This window comes from Schistocerca piceifrons, chromosome 8 (assembly GCF_021461385.2).
Source record: "Schistocerca piceifrons isolate TAMUIC-IGC-003096 chromosome 8, iqSchPice1.1, whole genome shotgun sequence".
In the NCBI taxonomy this organism is placed as follows: Eukaryota; Metazoa; Arthropoda; class Insecta; order Orthoptera; family Acrididae; genus Schistocerca; species Schistocerca piceifrons.
Window position 1 is genome coordinate 133,781,508 of NC_060145.1, and position 27,492 is coordinate 133,808,999.

A 27,492-nucleotide genomic window follows, 5' to 3' on the forward strand; every position below is an offset into this window, starting at 1 on the left:
CACTGAAGTGATACAGTATCACACCGAAGTGCCCAGGAAACTAGTATAGGCATGCGTATTCAAATAAAGAGTTATTTAAACAGGCAAAATACGGCGCTGCGGTCGGCAACGCCTATATATGACAAGTGCCTGGCGCAGTTGTTAGATCGGTTACTACTGCTACAATGGCAGATTATCACGATTTAAGTGAGTCTGAACGTGGCGTTAAAGTAGGCGCACGAGCGACGGGACACAGCATATTCGACGTAGCGACGAAGTGGGGATTTTCCTGTACTATCTTTTCACGAGTGTACCGTGAATAACAGGAATCCTGTAAAACATCAAATCTCCGACATCGCTGCGGCCGGAAAAAGATCCTGCAAGAATGGAACCAACGACGACTGAAGAGAATCGTTCAACGTGACGGAAGTGAAACTCTTCCGCAAGCTGCTACAGATTTAAATACTGGGCCATCAACAAGTATCAGCGTGCGAACCACTCAACGAAACACCATCGATATGGAATTTTGGAACCGAGGGCCCATTCGTGTACTCTTGATGACTGCACGACACAAAGCCCCACGCCTCGCCTGCGCCCGTCGGACGAATCTCGTTTCAAATTGTATCGAGCCGATGGACAGCCTCATGAATCCATGGACCCTACATGTCATCAGGAGGCTGTCCAAACTGGTGGAGGCTCTGTAATGGTGTGGGGCATGTGGAGTTGGAGTGGTATGGGACCCCTGATACATCTAGATACGACTCTGACGAGTGACACGTACGTAAGCAACCTGTCCGATCACCTGCATCGATTCATATCCATTGTACATTCCGACGGACATGGGCAACTCCAGCAGCACAAGGCGACACCCCACACGTTCAGAATTGCTAGGGAGCGGCTCCAGGAACACTCTTCTGAGTTTAAACCCTTCCGCTGGTCACCAAACTCACCAGCAACATGCTGTTCAGAAGAGATATCCACCCCTAAGGAGTCGTGGTGTCAGATTCCTCCAGCACTTCTTCAGACATTAGTCGAGTCCATGCCATGTTGTGTTGCGGCACTTCTGCGTGCTCGCGGGGGCCCTATTCGGTATTAGGTACTAGTTTCTTCAGTGTATTTTGTGACTCGTTGTAGCCCGAATCGAGCCACGTGAATTGATCAGCCAGAACATTATCACAACCAGATTAAAAGCGTGTTTGTTCAACATTCTAAACGAAATACACCAGGTGTGCTACGTGGTATCAATTCGACTAGTCCTTCGTAGATTTTCCGGAAACAGGAAGCGCGAAATCTCTGCGCGAAGGTCACGAAATTTCCATAAATTCGAGGGCGCATAGCTAGCGCCCCATATAATACGCCGTTTATAATGTTTCACTTCTATATTCAGCTCAAACTATTATACTGTCAGTACACCAGTTTACTGATCAGAGTTAACATTATTTGTATTATACCATACTGCTTCGCTCCGTGGGCCTGATCTCTATGGAACGTTCTATCGCTTCTATTCTTTATCGAAGAGAAGCATGTATTGTCATTACTTTTGGTCATGGAGTTGTACTGGAGATTGAGGTGTAATTGTTCAAAAAAATGGTTCAAATGGCTCTGAACAATATGGGAATTAACTTCAGAGATCATCAGTCCCCTAGAACTTAGAACTACTTAAACCTAACTAACCTAAGGACGAAACTTCCTGGCAGATTAAAACTGTGTGCCCGACCGAGACTCGAACTCGGGACCTTTGCCTTTCGCGGGCATATCAGCGCACACTCCGCTGCAGAGTGAAAATCTCATTCTGGTAACCTAAGGACATCACACACATCCATGCCCGAGGCAGGATTCGAACCTGCGACCGTAGCGGTCGCACGGCTCCAGACTGTAGCGCCTAGAACCGCTCGGCCATTCCGGCCGGCGAGGTGTAATTGTATTTAGCATTATAAATACCATTGCCCATTATACAACAAGTTGTTGAATTTCATGACGGAAGATTTATTAGTAAAGGTCTCTCCAAACACATAGTGAGCTTAACTAGCTTCTGCGAGCGAGCATGTAGACGGTGATTAATTAATTTCACAAACCCCGCATAAAAGTCGTCGAGCTCTACAATCTGATGCGCATTGCACTGAGCGCCGCCGTATTCCAGCCACTACTTTCGTTAAGGGAATCAGTATGTTCAATTTGATATTTCATTCAAATCTGTGAAAGATTTCAGAATCAATTTCGATTCAAAGTCAACAAGACGATTACAAAAATATTTTATTTCCCATTGATCAGCGCTCAAGGAGAAGAGGTAATATAGCGATAGCGTCCCAGGTGTTACATCACGTTCAGGTGAGGCTATTTCAGTGGCCAACACAACAACGTGAATTTACTTTCATGTTCCTCAAACCAGTGCTGCACGAGTCTGGCCTTGTGACACGGATATTATCGTGCTGGAAGTAGCCATCGCCTTCAGCGAAGACATCAAGCACGAAGGTGTACAGAAGATCCGCAATAATGTTCACGTAGTCCACAGCTGTCACGGTGCCTTCGAGTATTTCACAAATAATTTAGAGTCCAAGAACAGAGCACTGCGCGTACCCAAATTCAGAAGTGCCAGTGTCCACAACTCCAACGGTCTGTGGAACTTCAGCTTCGTGTTTACATAATCAAATATAGGCAATATAATAGTTAGAATATAGTAAACGTCGAGGTTAATTGCAGTTGCTCATCGTATCATTCGTTTTGGAAAAGATTATTCGAGCACGTAAAAATGGTTGAAATACAAGAACTCCACGTCTGTAAGAATTACTACAACGACGAGCGTTTCACCTCTGTATCAGTGGCCGAGTGTATAAGCTGACGGTTTGCGAACGTAAAGTGCGTTCGATTCTAACAGCAGTCAGTTGTCTTTTTTTTATTTAGACCTGTCCAGGTAATATTTTAAACCTTAAGTCGCTACAAATTGTGCAGTTGTATGCATTTATAGGTTCCACATACTTCCAAAAGATTCCATTTTTTATCAGTCTTAACTTTAAACCAACAGACAAATGGTGATAGTGAAAATATTAAGAACTGATGTATTTATTTGTAATTACTTCGACCGCCACCTAGCGTCTCTATAGTTTTCAGATAAGAGAAACGTTTCAGCTGATTGGCATACGTTATAGATCCGGTTCAAAATGGCTGATGTGAATGTTTGCGAGCGAATAATTACTCTCTCTGAAAACGGTATTAGTGCATCTGATGCAGGACGTCGTTATGGTGTTGATGCTTCCGCAGCAAGGAGATGGATTAGACGATTTAAAGATAATGATGAGCTAACAAGACGTTTAATACCTGGAAGACCACGATTCTCTATACGGGCCGGCCGCGGTGGCCGTGCGGTTGTAGGCGCTGCAGTCTGGAACCGTGGGACTTCTACGATCGCAGGTTCGAATCCTGCCTCGGGCATGGATGTGTGTGATGTCCTTAGGTTGGTTAGGTTTAAGTAGTTCTAAGTTCTAGGGGACTGATAACCTCAGATGTTAAGTCCCATAGTGCTCAGAGCCATTTGAACCATTTGAACCTCCTCCGAGAACTTTCAGTGCTTTGTGGGATTTGGTTTAGTCTGTATGAGAGAGAATTGCCATCGATGAGGACTTTTGCCATAGACTTGTTAATTTTTTGCCTCGAAGGATCCAAGCTGTTGTTTTTGCGTAAGTCGTGTGAATATCCTTGTGCAGGCGGCTTCCTAGTGTAAATTTTCCGTGTAGAGAAATTTATTTCTGTTTAATAGCTTGTGGTCTCAGAGTTTAGTGAGAAATCTGCACACCAACTTTTAGTGTTACTTTATTCGCCTTTGGTGTATTTTCAAACTCAGTAGCGCCATTTGAGACATATCTATTTTATACACAGTACGATGTGGCTAGGGACTGTGTTTGTTGTGAGCGGACACAAGTAGAGTTGGCTGCTGTCCGTAAACAGTTGGAAGCTGCGTTGGCTACCGTCAACAAGCTTATAGCTAAAGCTCGAAGTTGCGGTGACGTCGGGGCGCAAGTGATGAGACCTGCGACACCTTTGGTGCCACTGGAATCCCCTGGTGGCTCGGATGTCGCTGCGGCTTCCGATACGCAACATCTGACCGCTCCGTCCTTACTCCAGAGTGGGTGCCAGATAGTGGTAGGTTCGCGTGTCACTGGGCGGAAGGTGAAAGAGGGAGCAGGCCGCGTGACTGAACTTAGAACTACTTAAACCTAACTAATCTAAGGACATCACACACATCCATACCTGAGGCAGGATTCGAACCTGCGACCGTAGCAGTCGCGCGGTTCCGGACTGAAGCGCCCACGGCCGAAGTGGCCGAGCGGTTCTAGGCGCTACAATCTGGAACCGCGCGACCGCTACGGTCGCAGGTTCGCATCCTGCCTCGGGCATGGATGTGTGTGATGTCCTTAGGTTAGTTAGGTTTAATTAGTTCTAAGTTCTAGGCGACTGATGACCTCAGAAGTTAAGTCGCATAGTGCTCAGCGCCATTTGAACCATTTTTAGCTCACGCAGGCTGGCGTGAGGTCTGGAACGGGACAAGGAAATTAGAATTTAGAAAAACGGACGTAGCTGGTGGAATACTTAACTTTAATCCATTAATGAGGAACGTCGCTCTTGACGGTACATGATTCACAATATCAATAGTAACTGAATATGGCCCCTTGCTAGGTCGTAGCATATGACGTAGCTGAAGGCTATGCTGAACTATCGTCTCGGCAAATGAGAGCGTATTTTGTCAGTGAACCATCGCTAGCAAAGTCGGTTGTACAACTGGGGCGAGTGCTAGGAAGTCTCTCTAGACCTGCCGTGTGGCGGCCCTCGGTCTGCAATCACTGATAGTGGCGACACGCGGGTCCGACGTATACTACCGGACCGCGGCCGATTTAAAGGCCACCACCTAGCAAGTGTGGTGTCTGGCGGTGACACCACAGTTAAGTCCCATAGTGCTCAGAGCCATCTGAACCATTTGAAGTGCCTAGAACCGCTCGACAACGGTCGGCTATTAAGTGTGCACCTGATCAACAGTTGACCAGCACACACTCATACGTATTACTCACACGGGAGCGAGCTCTGAAGTCACTGCGGGAGGTAGCTCAAACAGTGTTACTTACAGCCGTTACCGCGTACATGTTGCTACGTAGTCTTGCGTGTCTGCAGACCTCCGGCGTCGGTCAGTGTCCGTGTCCACACATCATCGAACACCTTCCGTTGCACCGAGCACTGTTATGACGTTGGCCAGGCTGCGTAATGTCGCCTCAGTCGCTGTGAGAGCAGGAAACCTGCCCCAACGTCTGGAGCCAGAAGTTGCACCTCCTGTGATTCACCCGAACTCGGTTCACTTTCTTGTCGTAGCCACCTTTTAAACCCTCGACGCTGCCTGTTTGGTAGGAATTTGACTCCAGTTGTTCAGAATGTTTTGCAGCTCACTCTAGTTTTTTTCATTACGTACCGTAATGCGATTCAACCAGCCGTTGCCTTATTTGCCATTGAGAATTTCGAGATTTGCATTTCAACTGCTTCCATGAACTGCCGTCCAGTTTATACACTCCTGGAAATGGAAAAAAGAACACATTGACACCGGTGTGTCAGACCCACCATACTTGCTCCGGACACTGCGAGAGGGCTGTACAAGCAATGATCACACGCACGGCACAGCGGACACACCAGGAACCGCGGTGTTGGCCGTCGAATGGCGCTAGCTGCGCAGCATTTGTGCACCGCCGCCGTCAGTGGCAGCCAGTTTGACGTGGCATACGGAGCTCCATCGCAGTCTTTAACACTGGTAGCATGCCGCGACAGCGTGGACGTGAACCGTATGTGCAGTTGACGGACTTTGAGCGAGGGCGTATAGTGGGCATGCGGGAGGCCGGGTGGACGTACCGCCGAATTGCTCAACACGTGGGGCGTGAGGTCTCCACAGTACATCGATGTTGTCGCCAGTGATCGGCGGAAGGTGCACGTGCCCGTCGACCTGGGACCTGACCGCAGCGACGCACGGATGCACGCCAAGACCGTAGGATCCTACGCAGTGCCGTAGGGGACCGCACCGCCACTTCCCAGCAAATTAGGGACACTGTTGCTCCTGGGGTATCGGCGAGGACCATTCGCAACCGTCTCCATGAAGCTGGGCTACGGTCCCGCACACCGTTAGGCCGTCTTCCGCTCACGCCCCAACATCGTGCAGCCCGCCTCCAGTGGTGTCGCGACAGGCGTGAATGGAGGGACGAATGGAGACGTGTCGTCTTCAGCGATGAGAGTCGCTTCTGCCTTGGTGCCAATGATGGTCGTATGCGTGTTTGGCGCCATGCAGGTGAGCGCCACAATCAGGACTGCATACGACCGAGGCACACAGGGCCAACACCCGGCATCATGGTGTGGGGAGCGATCTCCTACACTGGCCGTACACCACTGGTGATCGTCGAGGGGACACTGAATAGTGCACGGTACATCCAAACCGTCATCGAACCCATCGTTCTACCATTCCTAGACCGGCAAGGGAACTTGCTGTTCCAACAGGACAATGCACGTCCGCATGTATCCCGTGCCACCCAACGTGCTCTAGAAGGTGTAAGTCAACTACCCTGGCCAGCAAGATCTCCGGATCTGTCCCCCATTGAGCATGTTTGGGACTGGATGAAGCGTCGTCTCACGCGGTCTGCACGTCCAGCACGAACGCTGGTCCAACTGAGGCGCCAGGTGGAAATGGCATGGCAAGCCGTTCCACAGGACTACATCCAGCATCTCTACGATCGTCTCCATGGGAGAATAGCAGCCTGCATTGCTGCGAAAGGTGGATATACACTGTACTAGTGCCGACATTGTGCATGCTCTGTTGCCTGTGTCTATGTGCCTGTGGTTCTGTCAGTGTGATCATGTGATGTATCTGACCCCAGGAATGTGTCAATAAAGTTTCCCCTTCCTGGGACAATGAATTCACGGTGTTCTTATTTCAATTTCCAGGAGTGTAGATAAATGCGCATTTGCGCTTCATCTCAACAACTTCTTTTTTATTACTGTTAGCCTTCGAAGACGAGAAAGGTTTTGGATAATATTGGTAGCCGCTTAAAATGGCACACATTTAATTGTACCTCATATCGGGGTATCATTCAACTGGGCGTCAATTTATGCCATGGATCCATACAGAACAGAAAAATTCTGCACCTCGATACGGCAGTCATTCGCTTGTCAATGTATGCTAGTAATTTTGTAGAGGATTTTGGGTCATTCTCTGACTTTTGCTGCCGTTTTGCAAAAATGCTCCTTATGAGTTAAAAGAGACACGCACAACAATTGCAGGTGATTTAGATGAGTATTGCCATTTAATTTCTGGTGTTCTGAAGCTTTTGAGGAAATTAAAGAATTATCATGTTGTGTAGAACATGATCTCCAAACTACGGCCCGCATGTCAATACCGGCCCGCGTGACATGCGTGGTACCAGACAAGCGTGATATCTGGCACACCGAACTTATTTATCCTGTTCTGGCATTATGTGTACATTTGTTGTTCAGCTTCTGTATACTATTTTTGTGCACATGTTGTGAATCATATGACCATGGTATTTTGCTGTATCCCTCTTACTGCTGACACTCGCAAATAATGCGAAAGATATAACTTTCTAAAGGAGGACACTAAGTGTCCGAAACTGGTACAGAAAAAAATTTCTTTTTTGCAACTGGTTGCTTATTATTTCGTTAAATGATGCAATGTACGATTAATGGGCTCTGAAGCTTACACCATTCGAGATATCAGCGCTTGCTCATCTTTGCTACTTTGAAACACGCCTCTTCTAGTGAACAAGTGCTCATAACTCTTAAGGTATGTACTTCAGAGCCCATGCCTGTTAGACGATTTTTTCTTCGTTTGTTCTATACAACCACCTCACAAACTGTGGAAAGCAAAGGGCTTGCAGTAGAAGAGGCCCACTTTCAGAAGTATCAGAACGATTTTATTTTACTACTTTCGACTCAGTCGTTTCCGGATCAGGGTCCCCTCATCTAAAATTGATGCACTTAGCCTTCTTATCATCCCTGAAAGTTAGTAACGTCACTAGGAAATCATTCTGTGTATTGTAAGTAGTAATGTCTCTATAACACTCCCGAAATTGCGTTCATATCTGCCGATTTCATCTAATTAAAAACAGCAGGTTGAGTTTTGTTTGCCACACACTCCTGAATTCCTTAAAAACTCTGACCCTCTGCTCTACGCACTAGTATTTTGTTCAGTACACTACAATGTGAGGCAATATCGAATGCCTTCCGGAAGTCGCGAAACACAGCACCAATCCTGGGACCTTCGCGTACGGTGCTGTGGGCTTTATGGACGAACAGAGATGGCAAAATCGCTGATTACGAAATCGATGGTGATTTTTAGAGGGAAGATTTTCGTTTTCCAGAAAAATTATAATACTTAAGTTTAAACTTCTATAGAAATTAAGCGATGGCTACAGCAGGTAGCACATAAATTCTGCTACATGTCTAGGTAACCAGAAGTTAGAGAAAAATAGCGTTTTGTAATATGTGTAGTTATGGAAACTAAATCCTTATCGTCAGCGTAAAAGAACATCCTGCAACAGACAGGTGTCTCCCGCCTTTAAGACTGACGGAGAAGGACATCCGAAAGCTGCGCGCGCTCTGTTTCCGACGGCGCCCGTCTGCCGACGCCGATGTAAACAAACGTGGTTCCGCGCCAGGTTGGCTGTACTGTTTTTGGGCGTTTTTTGTGCTCGCCGTGACCCGGGTCTCCTTCCTCTCTCCCCTACCTCCGGCCGGTGCGCGCGCACACCGCGTCCCGTCCCCCGCCCATAATGCGTCCCCCCCTCCTCCTCCCCCCCACCCCTCTTGCCATCCATTCTCTTCCTGTGCTTGTCCCGCGCGCACCGCTGCCCACGTCCAAAGCCAGTAGTCGGCATACGGCTGTAGCGGCAGCGCGCAAACGCCGTAAGCCCGTCGTCGCACAACGGCGCCCGCTTGCGTTGTTTTGCTAAAAGGAGAGCCCTACGTCGGCAGTTCTGAATTATTTTTCGCTGTCCCCGAGCACCGCCCCAACAGTGTCTCTGGCGCTGAATATAGTGCACCGTTCTACAAACCAGAGTGGGGAGTTGCTACTGGAAGCGGCGTCGTTTTGCGTGGAGGGTGAAATCACCCTCGTTCGATCTTATATTCTGTCGACGCACCCCACTCGCCAGTTCCAAACAGCCCCGTCATTCGGCGACTATACAGTGTAGTGCTTTTAGTGTTATTACGCTTCTTTCAACAGGAAATTAAAGAACTTTCAATTGTGGGGTGATCTTCGTGCGATCAGTGATCTGCTTTCGACTACTGCTTCGTTTGATGTGACCCGTCAGTCGTCACTGCTGCAATCATGGGTAAGTGCCCCTCTCCGCTTGCGTTTCTGATTTATGCACTTGTTTCAAACTGTGACTGTATTTTCTATTCGGAACTATTCGATCCAAAAGCACTTACGCTTACAGGAAACTTACATCAGATGTAAACAGACTCGTACAACTTTGCCAGTAGGACAACGAAAAACTATATAAACATGTGATGGCTGTAGCGTAACTGTTACCAGCACGAAAATGGAGCTGTAAGTCTTCACAGCAAAGAAAAGAAGGAAAGTTAAGGTTGAACTTCCTGTCGACGAAGATGTTATTACACACAGACACAACCTTGAATGAACCGGGGAAGGAAATTGGCCATGTGTCTTCCTAAGGAACCGTCTCAGCATTTGCCTTAAGGATTTAGGAAATACGCGATAAATCTAAATTTCGAAGGCCGCACAGAAATTAGAATCACCAGGCCATAGTAAATTGTTCGCAGCTAAACCGAAAACTGAGTGTTTAGATGAGTTTACCACTGCTCTGTTGAAATATACTGTTGATTAACAAAAATGCTTTCTGTGATAGAAGATGGCTTGCATTTATCACTGAATTATCAGACACAAGCGCAGTGCTAATCATTTTCATCGCGGATAAGATCAAGTAAACAAACGTATCTCTAAGCACTACAATGAGTAACCGAACGTGATGGGGCAGTGATGTTACGCTGGGATCGTATTCGGGAAGATGGCAGTTAAAACTCCCGTCTGGTCATCCATATGTAGGTTTTCCTTTTGTCATTTCCCTAAAATACTTGATGCAAATGCCGCGATAGTTTCTTTGAAATGGCACTGTCGATTTCCTTCCACAGTCTGAGACTGCGCTCCGTCGTTAATGAATTCGACGGTGTTTTAAACACAAATCTTCAGTCTTTTCTTTATACAGAGCAGCGACGTTCAGTTTAGTGAGGAAGGGTGGCAAGAGGATGAAACACATTGCAAGTATTCTACTATGGTAGAAAATGCAAATTGTGAACGTGCAATTAATTGTGAAAAAAATTAGCCGTTGGAAAATCGTTTCACGTTATGATTTTCTCTAGGTGCTGCAGCAGTACAAAATAAATATATTATAAAGTTGTTTCTGGATAGATTCTGCCTTGAGCAAATACATTTTTTTCTCCTTTTACATAGACATGTTTTGCTGAAGTTACAACATCATCAGTGAGTATCCTTATTTTCTTTTTATTAAAGAACAGTAAAATTGCTCCCTACCGTCTATAAATACAGAAATTTCACTTTTTAAGAAAACTTTTTCACAAACGTGACAACAAACAAAAAATTATATGTAACTTCTCACCACATAATGTTGGTTTTTGTTTTTCTGAATTTTTCTTTACAGCTATTTTTCGTTCAGTTTTTCATCTGCAACCGTACATAGCTTAATGCGAAAAGTATTTTACAACGAAAATTTACTGCTGGGCATGTTAAGATTAACGTTACTTTATTCTGTGTGGAAAATCGTGTCTGATGATGCTGTAATTTCAGCGAAACGTTTCTGGATAGAAAGAAGAAAACATTGTTAATGTTCAAGGCGGAATTTAGCAAGAAATAAATTTATTTGTAAGAAAACACGGACATACGAGTGTGTTACAACTTCGCGATGAAATATTTCCTACTACTTCTGAGGCCATTAGCAGCTGCCTGAATGCAGAGATTCAAATATTACCTCAAGATAAAGTGAAATAGAGAAAGACATAAAAAGATTGGAAAGACTGTGTGTTCATTTCGTCTCGTGGATGTAGTATATATATTTCAGTTATTTTCACTGTTTCAAACATTGTGGCCACTCATTGTAACAACATAACATGTTTATCGTCGAAACATATACACAGATTTTTCTGTTTTTAATCGTTTCGTGTTTTACTAGAAGACGCACGACAACGCAAGATCTGCAACATGCTGAAACAAAAATGCTCAAACGAGGTGCTACCTCTGCGAAGCGTAGCCAGCGAATCCAAAGTCATATCTAATTACTTTCATGCCATAGTAACCAACTTAATAACCGTTCCTGATGTTTTGTGTGTTTGTGATCATAGGACGTTACGCTCTGCCATCCAGCACTTTATCTTTCACTATATACTGGTTACGTATTACAACAGGGCAGATCATCATCTTATCTACACCGGTTGCTCTATGAGAGGGCGGACCACTGAAATGTTGAATTCGTTGTTAGTGCAACAAGGTCCAAATCCAGGTTGGACTACCGTGATTTGGGTTTTCTGCGGCTTCATAAACACCTGGTTAGCTCTCTGTCATGAAATTTGTAGTGCTTATTAGTTATGAGACATAACATTAAAAACGGGGCGGGGGGGGGGGGGGGGACAATGAAGGATAGCAAAATATATTGTGTGTGTGTGGTGTAGTCAGGTGTTGTTTTACTATCAAGAAAATAATTTATAAGTTGATATTACGCAAGTTTTTAACGGGGTCTGAACTGCGACTTTTTTATGTTTACTTAGAAGTCGCCATTCGTCTTGCAAAATATTAACAATATTCTTCCCCTCCCCTACAAACTGTCGTATGGGCGCCCTTGGGAGAGCACACAAAGTGAGAGTTTATTCATCGCCGTGGGATAGCTAGCCGGCAGTCACTGCTGTCGACAGCGTCGCCTGAAAACAATGGCTCGATGCACGCAGTTCGCGTCGCATGAATATCTGGTTATAGCCTTTTTAAGGCGGCTCGGCTGTGTCCCATTGTGCAGCTGTTCTTTCCCGGCGATGCCGGTCCCTGGAAAAGCACAGCGCCGGGGTTTAGACTCGCTTTTGTTTGTCTAAATTTTGTGACCCTACCTGTCACTCTTATCTCATGGCACTACTCTTATAACGACCGCACGTCTTAAGTTGATAGCGTTGTACCAACGTACGATCTTTTCTAATGTGTATCTGTTGAGTAAAAATGTACCTGTAGCTGCATAAACACTTTGCAAACCACTGTTAAGTGCATGACGTAGCACGGTTATGCATGATTTTAGGGTTTTTGCCGTTCCAATGCGTACGGAGCGCAGTAAGAATGGTTACTTAAGCGCCTGCTTGCGCGTAATTAGTGCAATCGTGTCTTCCCGATCCCTGCGGTAGAGATACGGAGCGGGTCCTGCTACACTCCTACAATCATCACTTAGGGCTGGTTTTTCGAACATTGTAAGTAGGCTTTCTCGGGATAGTCTTCCTCTATCTTCAAGCGTCTGTCAATTCAGGTTTCTCATCTCTGCGACCCTCTCTCGCGAGTCACATAAATCTAGAACCATTCGTGCTGCCCTTTTTTGTATGCCATCAGTCTCATTTGTTAGCCCTGTTTGCTAAAGGCACAACGCACTCGAACTACGAGAATCATTTCAAACGTTCTGCACACTGTAAGATAGAACTGAAGAAAATAATTTATTTTACAAAATACCTTTACAGGCCTTCGGTATAATCTCCATTCTTGTTTATGACAGCTTCTCAACATTTTGGCGACTTTTGTATGCCAGATAGGGCACCTTCATTGTTGGGCTGTCTGATTACTCTGGCCGCATAACTGGGAGGTTCATCAACTGTATCAAAACGTTTTCCATGGGGTTGTTCCTTCAGTTTGAGAAACAAATCGAACACTGGTGGACTCATGTTATGACTGTATGATGGGTGGGGAAGTGTTTCCCGTCCATATTTTTCGAACGTTTCTCGCACTGGTACGTGCAAAGTGAGGATACCAGCTGCAAGCATGTCTCGCCTTCTCTGATGAATTTTTGGGCGCAAAGCATTTTGCGGAAACAGCTTGTTGTATGCGCCTGTTACAGACACTACACATTTCCTACTCCATTCATGTCGTACGCGTAGATCATCATCACTTTCAACTTTGGTCGTTGGCGGCGGAATTTTATTGGGCGTGGAAAATCGGAACTTTTTCATTGTGGCTGTGTTTCCATATTTCATCAAGTGTAACAGTCCTTTTCAGAAACTGTTCACATTCAGTTCGTTAACATTGAAGCAATTATTTCGCGAACTTTTTCTGATCTTCACTCCGATCATGCGGAAACCATCTGGCAGCTACTTGTTTCATCTTTAACTTTTTCAGTTAGGATTCTGCAGACTGAAGTGAGACATTCTCGCCTCATGTGCAATTTCCTGGTACGTTTTTCGACGATCTTATCTGAAAATGTTAGTCACAATAACTTGAGAGGTGTAATCTGTTGCAGTTGGTGCCTTCCATTTCTTGGGTTGTCCTCAGTGCTTGCCCGACCTTCACGGAAACGAGCAGACCGCCGCGGTACTGTGCTGGGTTCTTTCCACGTAGGAATTCGATTTTGATTTAGGAACGCTGGTCACTACGTGCAGTCCGACCTGACTCGATTTCTACTTCCGTTTTAACACCGAATTAGTCTCGACCCAGTCACGCGAACCAGCAAAAACATATACTACCGTCACGCCTAAAGCCTTGCTCACAACTGACATGAATTTCAACTTGATCACACCATCGTGACGTTCGCACATGGGCAGCGTGCAAGACTTTTGAAATGACCTTCGTATATTCTAGGATGGGTCGCACAAGGCGTTCGTAAGCTGTATCCTTTGCGGACTTATTGCAAATTTCCAGTATCCTACGTATAAAGCGAAGCCTGCAGCTTACTATACTTACGACTGAGTCAATGTTATTATTTCATTTCCTATCAATACGAACTGTGACGCTCAGATATTTTTATGAGTTGACTGATTATAATTATGACTCATTGTTGCCGTCCGGTGTGGCCGTGCGGTTCTAGGCGCTTCAGTCTGGAACCGCGTGACCGCTACGATCGCAGGTTCGAATCCTGCCTCGGGCATGGATGTGAGTGATGTCCTTAGGTTAGTTAGCTTTAATTAGTTCTAAGTTCTAGGCGACTGATGACCTCAGAAGTTAAGTCGCATAGTGCTCAGAGCCATTTTATGACTCATTATTATTGTAGTCAGACGACGCTATTTTTCTGCGGTTTTGTGGTGTGCACAATTTTACGTTTCTGTACATTTACACGTACATAAATACTTCGCAAGCCTGTGCACAGTTTGTGACGGAGACCTGTAAATCATATAAATAAGCCTGAGGGTGAGGGATTTTAGACAAATGACGCAAAGCAGCCCACCGGATTACGTACATGCGTTTAGGAAGCAAACGAATACTGCAGGGTTCCGCCGTTCTTTGGAAGGATACCCGTTTCTGTGGAAGGATACTGTCCTCAGACACTGTAGCTCAGCTGTTGGTAGAACAGCTTCGCCCAAGGTAGTGTAGCTCTGTTGTTTGAGTAACTGCTCCGTCTGTGTTTGTGTCTCACTCGCAGCGCGCGGCATTTTTACGTTTCTGTAAATGCCATTAAAAAATGTTGTTTTATGCGGTCCCGAAAAATTCTTTCACAGCCTTTGTTTTGGAGTTTCTTGATTCTTGCCGGCCGCGGTGGTCTAGTGGTTCTAGGCGCGCAGTCCGGAACCGCGGGGCTGCTACGGTCGCAGGTTCGAATCCTGCCTCGGGCATGGATGTGTGTGATGTCCTTAGGTTAGTTAGGTTTAATTAGTTCTAAGTTCTAGGGGACTTATGACCACAGCAGTTGAGTCCCATAGTGCTCAGAGCCATTTGAACCATTTTTTTCTTGATTCTTCCCTTCTTTATTTTGTTAATGTTGTGGCTAATATTCCGATCATGTGCTGTACCAAGAACAATTATTTATTTACGTATTTCACGTAGTATTCCCCCTGAACTCTTCCCTGCCGACTTGTGACCGAAGCAGGGGAGATTCGTTAAATTCCATTCCGACTTGTAGCCCGTCAGATAGTCTTCGCGTTCATAGTTAAATAATACTTGCACAGCCATTCCCTGTTGTTCTTTACTTATGAGTCGTGAAGCGTACACAGCGTTCATCGAGGCACCAAGCTTTCTCTCAGTGTGCTTGTTGTATCGTGCCTTCTTATGACAGGAATGCGTCTATATATCCTGAATTAGACTCTTTTACTAATGTCTAAGAACAGTACTATCAACATCAACCTCATGCCATATTAAGTACTGAGACCCGGGAAGACTGTAAACTTTTGACGTCTGCTTCAGTACGAAGAGGTTTGTGTCATACTAGCGCATCTCATGTGTCTTCTCCGTGCGCAAATTGCCTCCATTTGTAATACAAAAATTACGTCACATAATGCCCGTCACTAAGTTGTTGACCTCCCAACGTACGCAACTGTAGTTAAGTAGTCTTCGGAGCCTGCAACTGACTATTCATGGGACATCCGTGTGGGAACTTGGAACTGGAAATCACCTCCGTATCTCTCTTGTTACGTTTACGTTATTAGTTATAACTTTTCTCCCGTTTGTTTAAGTTATGATTCGCAAAATTTCAGTGTATGAAGAACAGAAGGAAAATTACGCGTTGTCTTTCAATGGTCTGTCGCTGCGAAGTCATTAAAGACAGAGGACATGTTAGCATTTACCTGAATTTACCCAGTAAACATCGAGAACCTGTGATACGTCAGATGTTACTGCCATTAGAGAAGGTATTGAAACCTAAAGGAAAATAGATTTCGAAAAAATATGAGCGAATAAGATTTAAATGTATGGACTGGAAGACCGAAAAGACGATTGAAAGGGCATTTCCATGCAGTAAGATCTACAGAGGCAAAAATTTTGTGAAAGCAAGAACAAAGCCACACACACACACACACACACACACACACACACACACACACACACACACGTCCTAGGCACATTAATATTATTGGCATTTACGGCTATCTCAGAACACTACTGGCATTATCAACGTAAATACTCGGGACTGTCATTCCTAAATAAAAATGAATTGTCCGTAACTGGTCGAAGTGAGAAAATTTAAAGAGGGCACAGTACTAAAGCTATTTATTATGAAAACACTGATAGTTTGTTGAAGATTGGTACCAAAGATGTTTCAGTCCATATGCTGCAAAGAACCTATAGGTAGAGGCACGAGTTTCTAACCATTGTCCACAACCAAACGAGGACTACTGTTGTGACATTTTCGGTGATAATTTAATAGGTGTTTGTGTCCTGTTATGAACGCTCTGCACTGATTGATACTGCATCATCTTCTGACATGGCTGTCTTTCATCCTTAGAGGTGTGCAGGTGTTGTAAAGGACGTATGATTTAGCAGCAGGTGGGTCTGGCGCAGCCCCACCTGCGCTTTACCCCCGAGTTCTTCGACGAGTCGGAGCCATGTTAGGCGGCTGTTGAGAGTGGTATCCAGACGCTTGGCCATGCTTCCCCATTGCACTGCACCACACAGGATGTCTAAGTCTACGGGTACTGAACGTCTCTCTAAAACGTGTGTTTCGCTCTTCACTGCATTGAAAACCAATCCACATTTTGCCTCCCATGGCATTAGGTCGTCACACGCAGAGTAGAGTCTGATCTGAATAAGCTAGGCGCTCATGGTCCACGTAAATGGCGCCGTGTTGCCGGTTTACAGATCGATCTGCACGCGTGGGCACGATTGCGTATCCACTGTTTACGGAATGTACAGCAGGGGACCGAGTGCCGAACCGTGCGGGACTCCCTCTCAGAGAACGGGTCATACTGTGCTCTGACGTGGAACGTGCTGCCTTCCAGGTGGAAGCACGTCCGGCGCCGGAGTCCACAGCATAAAAAGTTTGTGCAAGACACCCGGCTGCCGAAGACTGTAGCCAGTAACTCTACTTCTTGACAACTGCGAAGGAACAGAGACATTGTTGCAAAGGAATAATCACAGGCAATGATGGACGACATGAAATACAGTACGTACGTAATAAAGGTGGACTGGTATATTTATAACGAAAAATGGGAAAGCAAAATAACAGGGCACAGATAATGTTCATGTTTGACACAGATCAGACTCCCAACATAAAGCTCGACATCGAACTCTCGGAGAGGAATGTGCTCTTCTGTGGCACGAATGCACATTTTGTACCTTTATTCATGTTGGATACCAAACTGTTGAGGAGTCATTGGAGGATATTCTCCCAATCCTGTCTCAAGGCGGTTTTCAATTCTTGAATAAATGGTTCGGAGAGGAGGATTCATTGAGAAACACATCTTTCAAGAGCATCTCAGGTATGTTCTATAGGGTTTAGGTCCTGGGAGTACGTAGGCCATTCCATACGTTCAATATCATCACTCTCCTCTGTGTCCAACACCTCAGTGATCTTGTGCGGATGGATATTGTCGTCCATAAACAGGAAGTCGGCACCTACCGCACCTCTAGACAGGGTGGCATGATCCAGAATAATCTCCCTGCAATACCGCTGCACAGTAACGATATCCCGCTCATATATATGCAGCGGTGTTCGACCCTTGTCCGTAATGCCTGCTGACACCATAACGCCCGCACCATACAGAAGACGTGCGTAAACATTCTGTGGTGTGTAACGTGTTCCAATCTTTCTCCACATTAACTGGTGGCTAGAATCGCTTGCCGCAGTTAAGCGAGATTCATCGGAGAAATCACTTTGGTCCACTGCTGCTCACCCCCAACCATCGTGGTCTCTACACTAACGAACTCTTTCTCGACAATAGCGCGGTTGAAGTGGCATGCATTTTACCCTCTTGTGAGTATACGAAACAAAACCAACCTGCTTTAATCGCTGCGAAATGGTTCTGTCAGGCACACGTACCGATAGCGTTGCAAGGTCTGCAGCGATTTACCTAGGAGTTAAATGTGCGTTCCTTTTCGCCATTAAGGCTATATGTTGACCCTCTTGCGGTGTTGTGATCCGTCTACGACCATCGGCATTCTTTCGCATAGCATTTCCAACTTTGGCGGCCTGTTTTAAACCGTGAGAGGGCAGTTTTGAATACACCAATGACTGTGGCCACAGCAGTGACACTTGACCGGCTTCGAGCCGTCCAACTGCTCGCCGACGATCGTAAACACTCAGATGTTGTGTTGCAGACAAGTTGCCATACTAAATGCAATGCCACGCTAATCGGTTCCACAGCAGCATTCGTCCAACATCGTACTGCATGAACTGCCAGATGCATGTAGGACGTTCGTACACAGGCTTCGCTGCAGCTAACACATCCTGCCCTGTACATTCCGTTTTACAATCATGGGTCTGGTGTTCCGTAGCGGTTGTCGGGTGTTACATAGTAGTTGTCGGTTCTTCGGGAACAATTGTCGGTTGTTCCTTAGCAAGAGTCAGTTTTTGCTTAGCAATTATCAAGCAGTGTATTTGAATGTCGCTGAATACGTTGTCTCACTGTATTTATAAATGACAGCAAGATAGTCGTATATGGGAAGTATGAGCTGCTTTCGGCGAGGAAGCACCAGCTTTGTGGAGAAGCGCCGGCGGTGCACAGTAGTGTTGTCTAGGGCGGCGCAGACGTGATCGGCGTCGGTATTGATTGCGACGACGCCCCGTCGCTCCCCTAGCGCCGGAATGTTTTGGCTGCTCGTCTCCCGCCCCTCCGGCTGCCCATGGCGCCGGCTCAGCCTGTCACGTACACTGCAGACCTCTTCACACACACGAAAAGACAAACACGGGCGGATGCGTTATCTCCGGTCGCTCATGTTTATACCGCCGCCGAATTATCTGGTGTGTGTGTGTGTGTGTGTGTGTGTGTGTGTGTGTGTGTGTGTGTGTGTGTGTGTTTTCGTTTATGTAGTAATAAGCCTTCTCTCGGCCATGTTTGTGGAAGATCCGCCTCTTGTGTTTCAACACTTGAGCGCGACGTCTGCGGTGCGAGCACCAGAGAGCTGTGTGTGTACGTGCGCCAACAACTTCTTCCCAAAGTCACATCTGTGTACTTTGTTTTGCGCCTGGTGGAGGTCGCGTTTCCCGAACGATGAACGCTATACGTCATTAAGTGCAAGAGAATCATTGTGGTTTGCTGAGGACACAGCTAAGCGTTTGCAAGTAATAAAGGTATTACTGAGGTATTATTATTAACTATCTCATTCCTTCAGCGACGTTCATCAACCGTTGCGTACCGTTCGTGTTTATTCATACACGACATATTGCAAACGATAAGTGCATGTCATCGGGTACCTAACTCGTTCCGAGGTTTTCGAAAGGCGTTCGAAATTGCACCAGATCGTTGGCCACTAACCAACGTACGATCGTACGGAGTACCTTTGCAGCTGTTCGATGATTAGAAATCTATTTGCCTAATAGAACCAAGTATGTTATTACTAAACGGTCAGTGTTGCACAGAAACTAAAGTAACACCGGTTGGGTTGTACCAGACGAAGTAACGCTCTTCAGTACACTGGTGGATACTTAGCTTTACTCGTGGAGGGGCCGAGGTGATACTACAACAAATAAAATGTTAAATCGCTTTAGTGCAACTTGACCAAGATTAAATACTTAACTTGGTAACGATCCTTGTCCACAGGAATGCCATGAGTTTTTATTACTGAGCACTAATGATGGTCGAAGTAGAGGGGATATAAAATGTAGACTGGCAATGGCAAGGACAGCGTTTCTGAAGAAGAAAAATTTGTTAACATAGAGTATAGATTTAAATGTCAGGAAGTCGTTTCTGAAAGTATTTGTATGGAGTGTAGCCATGTATGGAAGTGAAACGTGGACGATAAATAGTTTGGACAAGAAGAAAATAGAAGGTTTCGAAATGTGGTGCTACAGAAGAATGCTGAAGATTAGATGGGTAGACCACATAACTAATGAGGAGGTATTGAATAGAATTGGGGAGAAGAGGAGCTTGTGGCACAACTTGACTAGAAGAAGGGATCGGTTGGTAGGACATGTTCTGAGACATCGAGGGATCACCAATTTAGTATTGGAGGCAGCGTGGAGGGTAAAAATCGCAGAGGGAGACCAAGAGATGAATACACTAAGCAGATTCAGAAGGATGTAGGCTGCAGTCGGTACTGGGAAATGAAGAAGCTTGCACAGGACAGAGTAGTATGGGGAGCTGCATCAAACCAGTCTGAGGACTGAAGACCATAACAACAACAACTGAGCACTACCGTATCACTCGATACGGAATAAAATACTAGTCTCTTCTTACAAAATACAGGTGACTATAAGCTTGTATGCCGAGTTCTGTAACTGTCGCATTGCTGTCTCGGCAGAGAGACGATGTTGTCGTCTTTGCCAATGATTTTTGACTGGACTGACGGCACTGCGCTCGGACGTAAGCAACCGAGCCGATGCGGTGGCGTATGGAAACTCTTCCTGGCGTATCTACATCACCGTCTCTCATTCGTCGTTGCATCTGGCAGCGACTCTGTTTACTTGTGGTTTCGTTGAGAGCTGCCAACCTTGCCTTGGGCTCTCGCTCTTCGGAGGACACCACAAGGGGTACTTCCACGGAGCGTAGTAGGGCTTTTCAAAATACATAAACGATTTGTCAGATTGGGTCAGTGGCGCTGTAAGATTGTTGGCTGATGATGTTGCTGTGTACAGAGAAGTACCGCGCTGGACAATCGAAAGGAATCGCGGAAAAGTTTGTTCAGAATTTCCTCTGGGTTTGATGCATTGCAGCTCTCTTGAAAGTGTTTAGGGAAAATGCTAAGAAGAATTAGAGATGAGATGTTTTGTATCCTGCGTGGAAGGCGGCGCGTGGGTCTGCTCCTGAAAACTGAAGGGTAGGCCGAATGTAGGAAGCTAGGAGGAGCAGGTGAGGTAGAACTCTCGGCGCTGCAGTGTGAACTAAAATCACCTTTACTTAACTTTGCGTACAGATGAGCACGTGGATGTGAAGCCGTACATCAAGTTCCTAAGTTACAAGTAGTGGTTAGCCCACTGTGAAATAGAAACATTGTTGCTAGGTCGTCTCCTCGGGATCAAATGGGGAGAATCTGCAGCGGCGCTCGTAGAGCTGATCAACGCTGGCTAGAGGGCGCCGTCGTTGATGTCGGTGTCGTAGTGCCAACCTACGAACTTGCACCTACGCCGTGGCATCGTAGCTACCGATACCACAAGATGCGCGTAAAATTCGTTTTAGGAATGAAGGACGAAAGACTCAGATTTGCTGGAAGGATGCTGGGAAAGTGCAACGTATCTGTAAAGGAAATCGCATACGAGACGCTAGTGCGACCAGTTCTACAGTACTGTTACAGTGTTTGGAGTCCTTGTCAAGTGAACAAGACAAGAGGCATGGGACGGACTGAAAGAGGTGCTGCTAGGGTCGTAACAGGTCGACACAACTCATACGGAAGTGCAAAAGAAATGGTCTGGGAACTGAAAAAGGGAGTTCGTCGAAGAAAGAAGAGAAAGGTCCTGTCAGACTCAGTTGGGATAATGTAGAGGATATGTATTCAAAGCAGACTGTGCGACCCTTATGCTGCCACCATCGTTTCCTCGCATAGGAATCGTGCAAACAAGGTCTGATAGGTAGGGTACGTACAGAGGCGTATATACGGTTATTTTTCTCTTTATGTGAACACACTTGTACCCTCAACGGTACGTTGTAAAATCACTTGGGGAGTATATACATTGAGGAGACAAAAGTGACGGGATACCTCCTAATATCATGTCGGACCTCCTCTTGTCCGGAGTAGTCCAGCAACTCGACGTGGCATGGACCCAACAAGTCGTTGGAAGTCCCCTGCAGAAATATTGGGCCATGCTGCTTTTGTACCCGTCCATAATTTCGAAAGCGTTGCCGGTGCAGGATTTGGTACACGAACTGACCTTTCGATAATGTCCGATAAATGTGCGATGGGATTCAAGTCGGGCGATCTGGGTTGCCAGATCATTCGCTCGAGTTGTCCAGAATGTGACATGACGCATTGTCGTCCATAAAAGTTCATCGTTGTCTGGACACATGAAGTCCATGAATTGCTGCGTATGGATTTCAAGTAGCAAAGTGTAACCAGGAACCAGTCCATTCCATGTAAACATGACAGTGTTGGTTCATGGCTTCGTGGCATCTGCACCACACTCGAACCCTACCATCAGCTCTTAACACCTGAAGTTGGAACTCATCTGACAAAGCCACGGTTTCCCAGTCGTCTAGGGTCCAACCGATATCGTCACGAGCCCAGGAGAGCGCTGCAGCTGATGTTGCGTTGTTAGCAGAGGCACTCGCGTCGGTCGCCTGCTGCCGTAGCCCATTAACGCCAAATTTCGCCGCACTGTCCTAGCGGATACGTTCATCGTACTTCCCACATTGATTACAACTGAAATATGGTGTTCTCGGTACTCTCTTGACACCGTGGATCTCGGAATACTGAATTCCCTAACGATTTCCGAAATGGAATGTCCCTCGCTTCCAGCTCCTACTACAGTTTCCGTGTTCAGAGTCTGTTAATTCCCGTCGTGCGGCCGTAATCACGTCGGAATCATTTTCACATAAATCACCCGAGTACAAATGACAGCCCCGCCAATGCACTACCCTTTCATACCTTGTGTACGCGATACTACCGCCATCTGTTTATGTGCATGTCGCTGTCCCATGACTTACGGGACCTCAGTGTGTATGTAGATGTAGGTGTGCTGTTAGAAATGGCTCTGAGCACTATGGGACTCAACATCTGTGGTCATTAGTCCCCTAGAACTTAGAACTTCTTGAACCTAACTAACCTAAGGACATCACACACATCCATGCCCGAGGCAGGATTCGAACCTGCGACCGTAGCGGTCGCGCGGTTCCAGACTGACGCGCCTAGAACCGCACGTCCACACCGGCCGGCTGTGCTGTTAAAACGTACAACAGTATTGGTGTATGTGACCGCAGATCGCCAGACCCAAGTTAAACAAAAAATATTATTTGGCCACCTGTTTGCGGTGATGGAATTACTACAAAATTTGTAAGAAACATATGCCTTTCAGAATAAAATTCTGTCGTCAGATGCATGGCCAAGGTCTAATGATTTACAATATGCCCAATTTTGCAGGCTTCCGAAACGAGAAACTAATTTATTGAAATCGGTAAAGCGAAATAAAATTATCTGTGCAATTGACGACTGAATTTTGTTCTGAAATATATAATGAAATTAATGTAAAAATAACAGCTATGAAATGAATAAAGTGATAAAAGTAATGCTTATTTAGAAAATTGATTTGGAGTAATAAATACAAATCGCCACATGTGACATAAATTCGCTAAATCGATCAAACCAATAGACTGTACATCGTCCTCTTTTTCCCTATCAAGAAGCAGCAGAACGCTGCAAGTGGTGCTATTTTTTTTCATCCAGCTGGCCGTTACTTTTGAAATAGTGGTTCAAATGGCTCTGAGCACTATGCGACTTAACTTCTGAGGTCATCAGTCGCCTAGAACTTAGAACTAATTAAACCTAACTAACCTAAGGACATCACACACATCCATGCCCGAGGCAGGATTCGAACCTGCGACCGTAGCGGCCGCTCGGTGCCAGACTGTAGCGCCTAGAACCGCACGGCTACTCTGACCGGCTTTTGAAATAGTCCTCGTGTGGACAGTGCGATTTCGTAGTGTATTAGTGTTATAACAGAAATAATTGCTGCGCTATAATCGCTCCTAAAACCATATACTTTCTCTGAATATCGTTGGTATCGATATTTGGTTGTTCGCTTTAGCCCCTATATGAATCATATTGAGTGAATTAATAAACAGGGAACCAAATAACTGCATGTATTGCAGCAACAAACGATATTTTCTACTTGGAATTTAATCATTTGTTGACTTTACATTAATAACTTTCTTACGCTACATTGTATAATAGTCATTTTCCACCTTCGTTTTATTTCCGTCCTAAATTCTACTACGGTAACATGTAGAGAACATTAGCAAAGAATACTCACTTTGCAAAGATGTGCTACACGTAAAACTGTGTTGTTCAACTTATCAATTCTCCAGAATTGAATAAGATCATGTTATGTGATGATCATTATTCAATCCTATTTCATTTCTGTGCCCAAGGGTAATCATTCTGTAGAACCTGTTACGGTCTGGACCAAGTATTTCTCACCGAATTAATAGCTGCTATGAGTAAAATCGTGTCCTACATAATATGACATCGCACGGACAGTGTATCCGAGGCAAATCTATTACTTCGCTTTCAAATCAACATAATCTTCAAAGCAACGATTTGAAAACTTGTATTTGTTCCTTCTCTGTGAAGAAATCGAGGTAACTGTTGTTTTTGCCTATCTTCCATTTATTACGACAGTGGATACGCACGAACACTGGTGTTTTGAGAGCAACTATTTCAGACTCATTCAGAAGCGTATCTAATCAGTCATCTATCTGACATTGTCTTTGATAAGCCGTATCAGCGATAATGCATTCCTTGTACATCGATCTCTGCAGAATTGAGAAGAAATCGAGGCTGTAACGTATCTACACGTAGAATGGTGTATAAAGAGGAAAGGAAGACCTGTGTGTAATGTCCCGCCGCAAACGATGAGGTCATTGGAGGGAGAGGATTGTCATAGATGGGAATGGAAATTTATGGTATCCTATTGAAAGGAAGCGTCCCAGCTTCGCCTTGGTCGAGTTTAGAAAACAACTGAAAACCTGAAGCAGGGTTACAAGGACTTGAGAAATCGGTTGAAACGAGAAACCCAAAGTTGAAAATATTTGAGAAATCCGTGTTCCCACGCAGAATCGAACCCGGTACTTTCTGCGTGTGAAGCAGACGTTATAACCGCTACATTACACAAACGACGATATGGGCAGCCCGTAGTTATGCACTCGTAATAGCCTCAACTTCTCTTTCCGTTCACACACACGATACTAGATCGACAATACATATGATTGTCTGAAAGACATCGCAGGTAAGGACTAGGTGGCCCTTGAAATGCTCGCACGTATGTCTTACACAGCATCACCCGCACTGTCCGTCCGTATGAAACACCATTGTTTTCCTCAATCGGTATTGCAAAAGATTCAACAAAAAGAATCACTTATTTAGCTGCAGGAGCGCAGACTTCGGTTTCCATCCATAACATTTTGCATTACAATGCTCCTTAACAAATTGTAATTGGGAATAAAGATATCTCGGTCGTGATGGAGACGTCAGTGATTATTGAAATACCATTAAAAATTGTTTAGTGTCCGGCAGAATCATATAATTTCAACAGGAAGTTTCGGACCTTATCTGCTCTTGTCTTCAGTTCATAAGAGAAAGCAATAATTCACTCACAGGCACACTGACAATATGGTTTTCTCAGCGTTCCTGTGAGTGAACTGCTGCTTCCTACTGTCATCTGAAGATGGCCGGTGGCTAGTAATTTCTTTTTGAAATTAAATGTCATGGTGCCGAAAAATAACCTATTTTCTCAATCTATAACTGTGGCAACGACAAGATTATGTCAGACCTGTAGATAAGGATACGAAGAAGATCTTTCTCCCACGCCCGGGTTCCCGGGTTCGATTCCCGGCGGGGTCAGGGATTTTCTCTGCCTCGTGATGACTGGGTGTAGTGTGCTGTCCTTAGGTTAGTTAGGTTTAAGTAGTTCTGAGTTCTAGGGGACTGATGACCATAGATGTTAAGTCCCATAGTGCTCAGAGCCATTTGAACCATTTTTGAAGATCTTTCTTTTAGTACTTTACATACCGTACCCATTTTGATTGGGGGATCCGTTCGAGTAAATGATCCTTTGGAGAGTCAGGGACTTTACAGCCCAGTACCAGGCAAGTTAGTAGCTGGACAAAGGGAGTCCAAACTAAAAATATATGGGAGGGGATTTCAGGTTCTATATGCCTTACTACCAAGGAAACAAACGAAAATCGTGGTTAGAAATGGGGGACTGAAACTACTTTCAATTTAGGTCTGCCGCGCGGGGTAGCCGTGCGGTCTGAGGGACTTTGCCACGGTTTGCGCGGTCTGAGGGACTTTGCCACGGTTCGCGCGGCTCCCTCCGTCGGAGGTTCGAGTCCTCTATCGGGCATGGGTGTGTGTTGTCCTTAGCGTACGTTAATTTAAGTTAGATTAAATAGTGTGTAAGTTTAGGGACCGATGACCTCAGCATTTCGCTCGCATAGGCATTTACCACAAATTTCAAAATTTCAATTTTAGTTTAAATCTGGAAAAATATGGCCCATTCTAAATATAAGAAAGACTAGTAAATATCCAGGCATATTTGTTTGTGCGTACACAGAATAAAATTGATGACTTGCTCGACATGTGCAGTGTACGTGAGCCAGAACGATAGTTGGAAGTTTTTTTCACTTTTCATTCAGAGAATGCCCAAGGAGCATAGTGGACTTTTTGAATTTCGGTTCCGTAAAAATTCACCATTTACAGTCAAATGTCTTACGGGAGTGGTGCAGAGGGAATCCTAGTTGGGAATATTTGGGAGGCGACTTCTAGCTTCCCCCGCATTTTCTTGATAACCAAGGGAGACCACCTGAAATCCCTGTTTAGAACCAATGTTTAGGAGTGTTATAACTTATTCCTGTGACAGTGTTATTAATTGTAGTAGACAAAGTTAAAATTGTGTGTGTGTGTGTGTGTGTGTGTGTGTGTGTGTGTGTGTGTGTGTGTGTGTGTGTGATGCAGACGAGAGTTACAGTGTACAATATTTCGTCTATACAGATAAAGTATGGCAGCGAGAAACATTCAACTAAAAAAAAATTATGTTTAATGAAATTAGACTTCCTGCTATGAAAAAAGAAAATCTATTTCGTACCGTCTGTAAACTGTAAATGTTGTGTGGTTCTGATACTAGTGACATAGTTTCATTTGACATTATTTTGGTGGCCTATGTCTCTGTATCACAGTTTATTGTTTCGAAAGTCTTGTCATTTGGCTCCTCAAAGCTGAGTAAGGCCCGCTCCCGACCTTCTCATCTCAGAAAATAATTGGTGTAGTCACCGTAAAGTAAATGCCGATTTTTGTTTATAAAAGGCGATCAACAAATTTCTGTTCTGTTCAGAATCGGTATGCCACGCTGGCATAATTGCCGTGAACATTGAGGCAATCATCCCACTCGACGCACCAGGTTGAAGATAACCCGTTTGGTTAAACACCGTGTCCTGCTGCGTGAAGAAGTCCGTCACTGCCTTCTGCACACCCTCGTCCCACGGGACTTGTTGACCCTTCAGAGTCTTTTTTTTAGCGACCGAAGGCGTGACAGTCGTATGCGGAGACGCCAGGACTACTGGGTGGGTACCCGAGTGTCTCCCACTTGAGTTGGTCCGTAACGGATGAGGCTGGGCTCTCAGATCGGAGGGCGTCTTGTGTCGAACTGCGATCAGTACAGAATTTGGCGCACCATTCCACAACGGTCGTTTTCGTCAGAC

At 45.3% G+C, this 27,492-nt stretch overlaps 1 protein-coding gene across 3 annotated transcripts in view; it reads left to right on the top strand.

Moving 5' to 3' along the window:
- The first annotated feature begins 8,896 nt into the window (after nucleotides 1–8,896).
- Nucleotides 8,897–27,492, top strand: part of LOC124711127 (cytospin-A) — a 936,320-nt gene continuing 917,724 nt past the window's right edge. For all 3 annotated transcript variants that reach the window (XM_047241015.1, XM_047241018.1, XM_047241017.1), the window contains exon 1: nucleotides 8,897–9,347. The gene's annotated coding sequence lies outside the window, so the exon portion shown is untranslated. The remainder of the gene's footprint in view (nucleotides 9,348–27,492) is intronic.